At 37.6% G+C, this 12,126-nt stretch overlaps 1 long non-coding RNA gene across 1 annotated transcript; it reads right to left on the reverse strand.

The window, feature by feature from the left end:
- Positions 1 to 1,097: 1,097 nt before the first annotated feature.
- On the reverse strand, positions 1,098 to 5,448 carry LOC121393550. The gene is made up of 4 exons (XR_005961150.1): positions 5,363 to 5,448; positions 2,199 to 2,253; positions 1,994 to 2,099; positions 1,098 to 1,112 (listed from the first exon to the last, which is right to left on the reverse strand). It is a non-coding gene; the product is annotated as an uncharacterized LOC121393550 (long non-coding RNA).
- Between the last annotated feature and the right edge of the window lie 6,678 nt (positions 5,449 to 12,126).

Consider the following 12,126-nt stretch of genomic DNA (forward strand, 5'->3'; position numbering starts at 1 on the left):
CCTGTCTCTAAGGTTCATTTATTTGAAAGATTCATATCCTGGGACTGTACTATTCCTTTAACAAACACATGCTTACACCAAACACAAGAATAAAAATCTAACATTCCAAGTCTACACATTTATATCCGGGCAATTGAATGGATTATGAGAAATCAGTTTTTGATTCCCTGTGTATACAAGAATTTCTGCCAGTTTGTTCACGTGACCAGTAAGAAATATGACCACACACTTATAAAAGCAAAGGTTTTTTTTACAGCTTTATTAAGCAACTGAGGGCAACAACAATACATGATTTAATGGTATATCCTTAAAAATACGGCATGAGCAAGCCTTGGGAGTTTAAATACAAATGTTACTCATCATATCCAATAATAATGCCAGACCACATAATTGCATGTTCCTTTGCAACTTCCTTGTTTGGCTACTTGTAGGAGAACAATGGAGTTCTTTGTGCAAAGATGAGTAAATATAAATTTTTAACTGGTGTTAGAGAATATCCAAGAACATGAAAGTGCTACATTCACCATATTCACCATTAAGGATATGTAACCCATAATTACATGGATGTAACCTTGTTCAGTGTACTTTTCTAAGCACTTACACAAATTAATGTTTTTGCTATTAAGCATTGAATTAACTGTTAAAATAATGAACCTTTGTAAAACAGTGCCACCTGCTGGTCAGTTCCTCTGACAGTACAGTCAGAGACAGAAGAAAAAAAAACAGAGACCATAGTCTTATGTTGTTTTTGCTCAGGAAGGAGATGGGAAAGGTCACGTGAGGTTCCTGTTTTTCTGAGCAACATCAGAAAAGATCTCTGTTTTCCTTTTGAAATACCTCTATGATAAAAATAATTCATGTAAATTGCAAAAGTAAAAATAGAAAAAAATATAAAATACATGTTATTTGTAAGACCTACAGTTAAAGAAATGAAATCTAAAATGTAAAATTGCTTGGTCAAGTACACAAATAGAAGTGCCCATTTAGCTGGTGCCAAAGGGGTTAATGTGAGCACACAAAAAAAATGCTTACCTACAAGCTTGCTTTTTGCTATCCCAGAGTGGTGCAGCTCTTACCCCATTAGTGACTAGAGCAAAGAATGCTTTCTTCACCTGCAAATTAAGAAGTTTGAACAATCAATAAATGTAAAGCAGTGGGTTGTTGGCCTTTTTTTATTAAACAAAATTTAGTCAAGGTCCCTCTTAGTTAATTACAGGGCTACAGATAGGATCTATAATCCAGAATGCTTGGGGCCTAAAGTCTTCTGGATAAAGGAATCTTTTTATAATGTGGATCACCATATAGTAGGTCTGCAAATTTATTTAAATAATAAATATACATGTAAGGGATCCGTTATCCGGAAAATCTGTTATTCCAGAAAGCTCCAAATTATAGAAAGGCCTCTGCCATAGACTTTATTTTATCCAAATAATCCAGATTTTAAAAATCTTTCCTTTTTTTCTTTCATAATAAAACAGTAACTTGTACTTGATCCAAATTAAAGATATAATTTGTCCTTATTGGAAGCAGAAGCGGACCTTTTTGGGTTTATTTAATGTTTACATGTTTTTTTAGAAGAATTAAGGTATAAGATCCAAATTACGTAAAAGATCTGGAAAGCCCCAGGTCCTGAGCATTCTGTAAACAGGTCCCATACCTGTACTAAATAGTAATTTTTAGCAACTGTCCAATTCATGCAGCTTAGTTAGGATAAAGTACAAGGTACTGTTTTATTATTATAGAAAATTATTATTACAGGAAAGAGATGACTTTTCTGTAATTCAGAGCTTTCTGAAACCAGGAAAAGCCAGATAAGGGATACCATATACTGTTTATGAAAACACTGCTGTATTAGTCATTTCAGACACAGTTCCAATAATATCTAGGGCAGTAAAATGTTTCCCCTAAATCTCATACCAATTGATTGTAAAGCAGGACTTCCAGGGGCAACAAGAGAGCAAATTGGTACTGCAAGATAAATAAATGGTGGTACCTGAAGGGAGGTATCAAAACAACAAGCTTTGAGCTGATGGGAATGAGATCGTAGCATTTGCGATTCTTCATGAACCGTGTGTAAACTCCACTGTCGGATTCCAGCACTATGTATGAAACAGAAACCATAAATATACACAAGAGTTTTCATGGGCGACAGCCACTAAAATATTTTCTGTATTGTCAAACAAAAAAAACCTACTTACCATCTGAAGCAGGTTCACATTTCTCCTGCGTGTTAGTTTCGATCACAACAGAACCCTAGTGCATAAACAAATATTAAAATACAGGACAATTTATAAACAAATATTAATAAGATCCGAGAAACTTTACCATACGTCCTACTTTATTAGCAGTATTCATTATATATTTGATTATTTTTAAACCTTACGTTTTATTGTAATTTTTTTAAAAAATGCTAACTTAAATAAATTACTATATAATATTAAAAGGAAGAACTATATTAAAATTAAAAATTAATAAAAAACCTTTACTTCTCAGGAAGTTAAAAACTTTCTAAGAGTTCTACATCTTTTGAGTACTTAAGGACACATATATTTTGCATACACGTTTTTTTTTAATGCAACTAGTGTTTTTGTGAACACGTCAAGCACGAGAAAATGCAGCACGTTGCACTTACAAAATGCTGTAAAACTTGACTGCAATAAATCAGGGTCTGAGTACAGCAAATACTAAGGTTCATGGTCCAAAAAAGCGAGGAAGGAATAGGGGTAGAATGCAATGAATAAGCAGACAGATTTGTGATATTTAAAGGGGAAGACCACACAAACATAAGCTTATTGAAAAGTAAACATAATTTCAAGCGACTTTGCAATATACATCAATTAAAAAATATGCAGACTTTTCATGATTTTTAATGGTTTGGAACAGTAACCCCCTGCTCTCTTGCTGATCTGTCTGACTACTTTACTGAGCAGGCTGACTACTGTTACTTTGCATCAACAGCCATCTGTCCTCAGCCTGCATCCTCAAACCCCACAATTCCCTGCCCATGTGATTTAAATAAGGAACGGAACATCACAGTGCAATGCATTGTGGGTTATGTTAGTTCCTGCATGCTGTCTGTAAGCTGTGGAGAAGTTGTTACAATTTTGTAACATGAGTGTTTAGTCCCTTCTTCCCTGCCAGGATTTCAAATGATGCAGAAAGAGAAGAACTGTTAACCAGCTGGATTTCAGCATAGAAAATTGCATTTAGTCATACTTTTTGAAGGAACAGGTAACTGTGATGGGTTTCTGTATTATGTGGGCCTTTATCAAACGTTGGTTTGGAAGCCGAAGTTCCCCTTTCATATATATAGAATCTTATTAAAATGAAATATTAGAATGTTAAAAATAATTAAAATGAATATCTAGTGCATGCACACATGCATAAAGATAAAGGAAAATCTTGTTTCCATTTTTATTAGCAGATATATCCATTTTTATTAAGAACAGATATATCAGGAAAAAAATAACCAACTAATGTGAATTATTAACAAGTAAATTACATTTATATTCGATTAAAAAGTGGACTTTTTCAGCGTACAAGGTTCAAAATAGAAATTAGTGATTCAATATTGAGGCGAGTTCATGGAAGAAAATATCAATACAAATTGCTATTCTGTAGCAGAAAAGAAACTCATTTTGTCAAAAGTGATAAATTGCTCCCCAAGAGCAAAACAAACCCTCAATCATACACGATTGGCTACCAAATTACACCTGATATAAAAAAGAATGAAAGTAAATTGCTTAGAAGTTAAAGGGGTTGTTCAATTTATATTAACTTTTGATATGATGTAGACTAGAGGGTGAACTTCTGAGACCATTAGCAATGGGTTTTAAATGTTTTTTATTATTTGTGGTTTTTGAGTTATTAAGATTTTGCAGCTATCCAGTTTGCAATGTCAGCAATCTGGTTGCTAGGGTGTGAACTACCCTAGCAACCACGCATTGATCTGAATGAGAAACCGGAACATGAATAGGAGAGGGCCCGAATAGAGAGATGATTAATAAAATTAGCAATAACAATTAAAGTGTAGCCTTACAGATTTTTTTTTTTAATTTTTTTTTTTGGGGTCAGTGACGCCATTTGAAAGCTGAAAAGAATCAGAAGGCAAACAATTTAAAAACTATACAATATATATATAATATATATATATATATTTACCATTCTAGAACATACTAAAAGTTAACTTCAAGTAACAGTAACACCAAAAAATTAAAGTCATTTAAAGTAATCAAACTATAATTACTGTAAAAAAATGAATATGGTTAAAAATGCCATATTTTATATACTGAACTTATTGCAGCCGCCTAAAGTTTCAGCTTCTCAGCATTGATCCAGGACTTCAAACTTGTCACAGGGGGTCACATCTTGAAAGTGTCTGTGACACTCAACATGCTCAGTGGGCTCTGAGCAGCCGTTGAGAGCTAACTTAGGGGTCGTCACTAATTATCCAGCAGAAAATTAGGCTGACCTGTAATATAAGCTGATGCTACAAGGCTGGTTATTAAATGCAGATGCTAGTTGCACTGGTTTCTGTGCTGTCATGTAGTAATTATCTGCATTATTTACTAATCAGCCTTATACTGTGACATTTCTATTCTATGTGTACTGTATATTGTGAGTGGATCCCTAAGCTCAGTAAGTGACAGCAGCACAGAGCATGTGCAGTGAATCAGCAGAAAAAAAGATGGGGAGCTACTGGGGCATCTTTCGAGACACAGATCTTACTGCTAAAGGGCTGTGGTTGCCTTGGGCTCATACAGAAGCACAAAACATAATGTACAACATGTCTAACCTTCTTCTTTAGTTAAGCTTAAGTTCTCCTTTAAAACAAAGTGTAAATGTCCCAAAAATGTTTTCCCCTTTGTTTATTATTTCCTCAAGACAACTGAGCAAAAATGATTAAGGCACTTGTAGGAAAACAAATATTTCTGTGCAAGGATAGGTTTGTGGTTAGTTTTAGTCAGTACTAATAATTGTCTTTCCACTCTGTCGCCTCTGTGACTAGAGACACGCAGTTAAATAAGAAAGTATTTCAATGAACTTCTCGCCTGTCAACTTCACGCAAAGATCCGATAGCCGAGCGTCTAGTCGCTGCGCAGCTGCAATAGGAAGGCGGCAAGCGGGACATCTCTGCTACCTCTGATTTCTCCTATTCTAGCGTCTCCGCTTCACGCCGGTGTTTTGCGGAAACCCAGAGACGGCTGGTCAAGCAACAAGGCTGTGCGTAGCAACGCTAGAGACGTATTATTACACCTGGAGCAGATTTTGAAGCGCGACGTTACAAGCAGCTATAGCGCTAACAAACCTGCGCCTACGTCTATTTAACGCTATTCATGTTCTAAACTTTCATGCCTCTCACCGGTTCCATGGCGGCCTCCTCATCCGTGACTAATAATGTAAACCACTTCCGCCCTTTTTGTAGGTGTGCTTCCGCCCAAAAGTTCCTCAAGCTTATGGGCGGAAAAGTACGCGTACAAATGCAAAATGCGCTCACTCTCTTCATTATGTTTCCCTGGAGCCATTTTTATTGGGGGCATTGTATTGGAAATTACATTCTGTGCTGCAGGTTATATGTATGTTATAAAGCTCTAATTTTATACTATATAGTAATATTTCATAAGTAGACCCCAGGGTGAAAAATTGTACCATGCCCAGACCATACCTCCAACATTTTGGAAGTAAAAAGAGGGACAAAATTTTTTTTCCGCATGAAAGCGCAGCAATTTTTGAGTACGCCCTTTCTGTGGCACTCCCCCTAATTATTATGTTGTTTTACAAAATTTGGCAGGTTATGAAAGTTTGAAAATATTTCTCCTTATCTAAACTGTGTTTTTTGTGTCTCAAAATTGTTACAAAGTATCTTATTTGCACCTGTTAGCTGTTCTGGGCTCTCTGCTAAAAGCCAATTAAGAGAGAAACTTTGTTTTCTTTTTCTGGCTGTTCAGTGCAGAGAAAAGAGGGACTTTCCAGTAAAAAATGAGGGATGCGGGTTGAGCTGTCAAAAGAGGGACTGTCCCTCCGAAAAAGGGACAGTTGGGAGGTATGCCAGAACCTGACCTCCAGGTGAAGCCTTCTCCACAAATTTGTACAGCCCTAGTGCCATGACTTAGGATTGCCACCTTTTTCTGGCAAAAAAAATACCTGCCTTCCTTTATATTTATATCTTTTCCCTATTAAGACATTTGGGATCAGCCATCATCTTTACAGGCAGATGGCAACCCTAGCCATGACCCCCACCTATTGCCTATATCGTTATCACATTATTCAGCATTGCATAGGGTTGCCATCTGGCCTGAATATTACCAGCCTGGCCGGTAAAAATTGATGGCTTGATCTCAAAGTTATTAAGAGGGGAAAAAAAATAAATCTATAGGAAGGCTGGTATTTTTTCCAGAAAAGGTGGCAATCCTAAGAATGCACTGGCCAGTAATCTCACTAAATAATTAATTGGCCAGAAAAAAAAAGAAAAAAAAAAAGAGGTTACGTGAAAAATGCTATTATAATCTGAAAGTACAAACCCATAAAAGGGTGCAAGAGTAGCCCAAATCTGTCAAACCGTTGGTTGGTATTTCGAACCACAAAAAAATAAAATACAAAAGTCACCGAACTTGGCATAAACCACTGCCCTGATAACAATGCACAAGAGGAAGATAGAACTAGATCCTCTAGATCAGTGATCCCCAACCAAGTAGCTCACGAGCAACATGTTGGTCTCCAAACCCCTTGGATGTTGCTTCCAGTGGCCTGAAAAGCAGGTGTTTATTTTGAATTCCTGGCTTGGGAGGCCAACACTTGGGGCACCAGAGGCACATTTACTAAGGTCGAAGTGAATTTTCGGATTTAAAAAAACTTCTTATTTCAAACTTATTTTTGGGTACTATCGACCATCCAAATAGGCCTAAATTCGACTTCGATTCAAAGTAAAAAAAGTTCTATTTAGAAAATCGAAAAACTGTCTCTTTAAAAAAGTTCGACTTCAACACTTCGTCACCTAAAACCTGCCGAATTGCTATGTTAGCCTATGGGGATTCTCCTAGAGCCTATAGCCAAAACATTTGGCTTACGTTTTAGAAGTTCCAAGTAAAATCGTTCAATCGATCGATTAAAATCGTTCAAACAGTTTGATTAGAAGAATTTCAACGTACGATCGAACGATTTTTCAGTTTGACCGAATATGGCCAAAATTCGATTAAAAAAAAAAACTTGAATATGAAGTAATGCAATTCGATGCGAATTTCGAAGTTTTTTACAATTCGAAATTTCGACCCTTGTTAAATTTGCCCCCAGTGTACTGCCAAAAAGAATCTCAATGTAGGTTGACAATCCACATTAACTAAATGTGGGGGCTACTAAATGGCCAATAACAGCCCTTTTTAGCAGCCCAAGAACATTTTTCGGCCTAGTGTTGCTCCCCAACTCCTTTTACTTCTGAATGTTGCTCTAAGGGCAGGGATCCCCAACCTTTTGAACCCGTGAGTAACATTCAGAAGTAAAAAAGGAGTTGGGGAGCAACACAAGCATGAAAAATGTTATTGGCGGTGCCAAATAAGTGCTGTGATTGGCCATTTTGCAGCCCTATGTGATTGTCAACCTACATTGAGGCCTAGTTTGGCAGTACACCATTGTTTTTTATGCAGCCAAAAACTTTCCTCCAAGCCTGGAAATTCAAAAATAAGCACCTGTTTGGAGGCCACTGGGGAGCAACAGCTGAGGGGTTGGAGAGCAACATGTTACTCACAAGCTACGGTTGGATATACTGCACTAGTGGGTTGGTTAGCAATACAGCAAATTTGCCATGGACAGTTACCCACAGGCAAACGGTCAGCTATTGGCTTTTTCAAATACTGTAGCTGCAGGGAGAACAAAGATGTAAACAATTTGATTTGGTTGCCATGTGTTACTGTCCATGGGCAAATTGCCTGGTATTGCTAACCACCCCACTAGTGCAGTGATATCCAACCAGTAGCTTTGTGAGTAACATGTTGCTCTCCAACCCCTCAGCTGTTGCTCCCAGTGGCCTCCAAACAGGTGCTTATTTTTGAAATTCCAGGCTGGAGGAAAGTTTTTGGCTCATAAAAAACAATGGTGTACTGCCAAACTTGAGCCTCAATGTAGGTTGACAATCCACATAGGGCTGCAAAAGCCAATCACAGCACTTATTTGGCACCCCAATAACATTTTTCATGCTTGTGTTGCTCCCCAACTCCTTTTTACTTCTGAATGTTACTCACGGGTTCAAAAGGTTGGGGATCCCTGCCCTAGAGCAACATTCAGAAGTAAAAGGAGTGGGGAGCAACACTAGGCGAAAAATGTTCTTGGGCTGCTAAAAAGGGCTGTTATTGCCATTTAGTAGCCCCACATTTAGTAATGTGGATTGTCAACCTACATTGAGATTCTTTTTGGCAGTTAACCTGGGGGCAAATTTAACAAGGTCGAAATTTCGAATTGTAAAAAACTATCGAAATCACCATCGAATTGCATTACTTCAATATCAAGTTTTTTTTAATCGAATTTGGCCATATTCGGTCAAACTAAAATCGTTCGATCGTACGTTGAAATTCTTCTAATCAAACTGTTTGAACGATTTTAATCGATCGATTGAACGATTTTACTTGGACTTCTAAAACGTAGCCAAATGTTGGCTATTAGGCTCTAGAGAGATCCCCATAGGCTAACATAGCAATTCGGCAGGTTTTAGGTGACAAGTGTTGAAGTCGAACTTTTTTAAAGAGACAGTTTTTTCGATTTTCTAAATAGAACTTTTTTTTCTTTGAATCGAAGTCGAATTTAGGCCTATTTTGATGGTCGAAAGTACCCAAAAAATAAGTTTGAAATAAGAAGCTTTTTAAATCCGAAAATTCACTTCGACCCTTAGTAATTGTGCCTCCTTGGTGCCCCAAGTGTTGCCTCCAAGCCAGGATTCAAAAATAAACACCTGCTTTCAGGCCACTGGAAGCGCAACATCCAAGGGGTTTGGAGACCAACATGTTGCTCGTGAGCTACTGGTTGGGGATCACTGATCTAGAGGATCTGTTCTAATCTTCCTCTTGTGCATTGTTATCAGGGCAGTGGTTTAATGCCAAGTTCGGTGACTTTTGTATTTTATTTTTTTGTGGTTCGAAATACCAACCAACGGTTTGACAGATTTGGGCTACTCTTGCACCCTTTTTATGGTGTACTTTCAGATTATATAGCATTTTTCACGTAAAACCTCTTTTTTTTTTTTTTTTTTTTTTTGGCCAATTATTATTTAGTGAGATTACTGGCCAGTGCATTCTTAGGATTGCCACCTTTTCTGGAAAAAATACCGCCTTCCTATAGATTTATTTTTTTTTCCCCTCTTAATAACTTTGAGATCAGCCATCATTTTTACCGGCCAGGCTGGTAATATTCAGCCAGATGGCAACCCTATGCATGCTGAATAATGTTGATAACGATATAGGCATAGGTGGGGGTCATGGCTAGGGTTGCCATCTGCCTGAAGATGATGGCTGATCCCAAATGTTCTTAATAGGGAAAAGATATAAATATAAAGGAAGGCAAGGTATTTTTTTTGCCAGAAAAGGTGGCAATCCTAGTCATGGCACTAGGGCTGTACAAATTTGTGGAGAAGGCTTCACCTGGAGGTCAGGTTCGGCATACCTCCCAACTGTCCCTTTTTCGGAGGGACAGTCCCTCTTTTGACAGCTCAACCCGCAGTCCCTCATTTTTCTGGAAAGTCCCTCTTTTCTCTGCACTGAACAGCCAGAAAAAGAAACAAAGTTTCTCTCTTAATTGGCTTTTAGCAGAGAAGCCCAGAACAGCTAACAGGTGCAAATAAGATACTTTGTAACAATTTTGAGACACAAAAACACAGTTTAGATAAGGAGAAATATTTTCAAACTTTTCATAAACCTGCCAAATTTTTAAAACAACATAATAATTAGGGGGAGTGGCCACAGAAAGGGGCGTACTCAAAAAATTGCTGCGCTTCATGCGGAAAAAAAATTTTTGTCCCTCTTTTTACTTCCAAAATGTTTGGAGGTATGGTCTGGGCATGGTACAATTTTTCACCCTGGGGTCTACTTATGAAATATTACTATATAGTATAAATTAGAGCTTTATAAACATACATATAACCTGCAGCACAGAATTGTAATTTCCAATACAATGCCCAATAAAAATGGCTCCAGGGGAAACATAATGAAGAGAGTGAGCGCATTTTGCATTTGTACGCGTACTTCCGCCCATAAGCTTGAGGAAACTTTTGGGCGGAAGCACACCTACAAAAAGGGCGGAAGTGGTTTACATTATTAGTCCACGGATGAGGAGGCCGCCATGGAACCGGTGAGAGGCATGAAAGTTAGAACATGAATAGCGTTAAATAGACGTAGGCGCAGGTTTGTTAGCGCTATAGCTGCTGTGTACGTCGCGCTTCAAAATCTGCCCAGGTGTAATAATACGTCGTCTAGCGTTGCTACGCACAGCCTTGTTGCTTTGACCACCGTCTCTGGGTTTCCGCAAAACCACCGGCGTGAAGCGGAGACGCTAGAATAGGAGAAAATCAGAGTAGCAGAGATGTCCCGCTTGCCGCCTTCCTATTGCAGCTGCGCAGCGACTAGACGCTCGGCTATCGGATCTTTGCGTGAAGTTGACAGGCGAGAAGTTCATTGAAAATACTTTCTTTATTTAACTGCGTGTCTCTAGTCCACAGAGGCGACAGAGTGGAAAGGACAATTATTTAGTACTGGACTAAAACTAACCACAAACCTATCCTTGCACAGAAATATTTTGTTTCCTACAAGTTGCCTTAATCATTTTTGCTCATTGTCTTGAGGAAATAATAAACAAAGGGGAACACATTTTTGGGACATTTACACTTTGTTTTAAAGGAGAACTTTAAGCTTAACTAAAGAAGAAGGTTAGACATGTTGTTACATTATTTGTTTTGTGCTTCTGTAGAGCCCAAGGCAACCAAAGCCCTTTAGCAGTAAGATCTGTGTCTCGAAAGATGCCAGTAGCTCCCCATCTCTTTTTTTCTGCTGATTCACTGCACATGCTCTGTGCTGCTGTCACTTACTGAGCTTAGGGATCCACTCACAATATACAGTACACATAGAATAGAAATGTCACAGTATAAGGCTGATTAGTAAATAATGCAGATAATTACTACATGACAGCACAGAAACCAGTGCAACTAGCATCTGCATTTATAACCAGCCCTGTAGCATCAGCTTATATTACAGGTCAGCCTAATTTTCTGCTGGATAATTAGTGACGACCCCTAAGTTTAGCTTCTCAACGGCTGCTCAGAGCCCACTGAGCATGTTGAGTGTCACAGACACTTTTCAAGATGGTGACCCCCTGTGACAAGTTTGAAAGTCCTGGATCAATGCTGAGAAGCTGAAACTTTAGGCGGCTTGCAATAAGTTTCAGTATATAAAATATGGCATTTTTAACCCATATTCATTTTTTTACAGTAAATTATAGTTTGATTACTTTAAATGACTTTAATTTTTGGTGTTACTGTTACTTGAAGTTAACTTTTAGTATGTTCTAGAATGGTAAAATATATATATATATATATATATAATATTGTATAGTTTTTAAATTGTTTGCCTTCTGATTCTTTTCAGCTTTCAAATGGGCGTCACTGACCCCAAAAAAAAAAATTAAAAAAAAAATCTGTAAGGCTACACTTTTAATTGTTATTGCTAATTTTATTAATCATCTCTCTATTCGGGCCCTCTCCTATTCATGTTCCGGTTTCTCATTCAGATCAATGCGTGGTTGCTAGGGTAGTTCACACCCTAGCAACCAGATTTGCTGACATTGCAAACTGGATAGCTGCAAAAATCTTAATAACTCAAAACCACAAATAATAAAAAACATTTAAAAAACCCATTGCTAATGGTTCTCAGAAGTTCACCCTCCTAGTCTAGTCTACATCATATCAAAAGTTAATATAAATTGAACAACCCCTTTAACTTCTAAGCAATTTACTTTCATTCTTTTTTTATATCAGGTGTAATTTGGGTAGCCAATCGTGTATGATTGAGGGTTTGTTTTGCTCTTTGGGGAGCAATTTATCACTTTTGACAAAATGAGTTTCTTTTCTGCTACAGAATAGCAATTTGTATTGAT

The sequence above is a fragment of the Xenopus laevis genome, chromosome 5L (assembly GCF_017654675.1).
Source record: "Xenopus laevis strain J_2021 chromosome 5L, Xenopus_laevis_v10.1, whole genome shotgun sequence".
NCBI classification, from domain to species: domain Eukaryota; kingdom Metazoa; phylum Chordata; class Amphibia; order Anura; family Pipidae; genus Xenopus; species Xenopus laevis.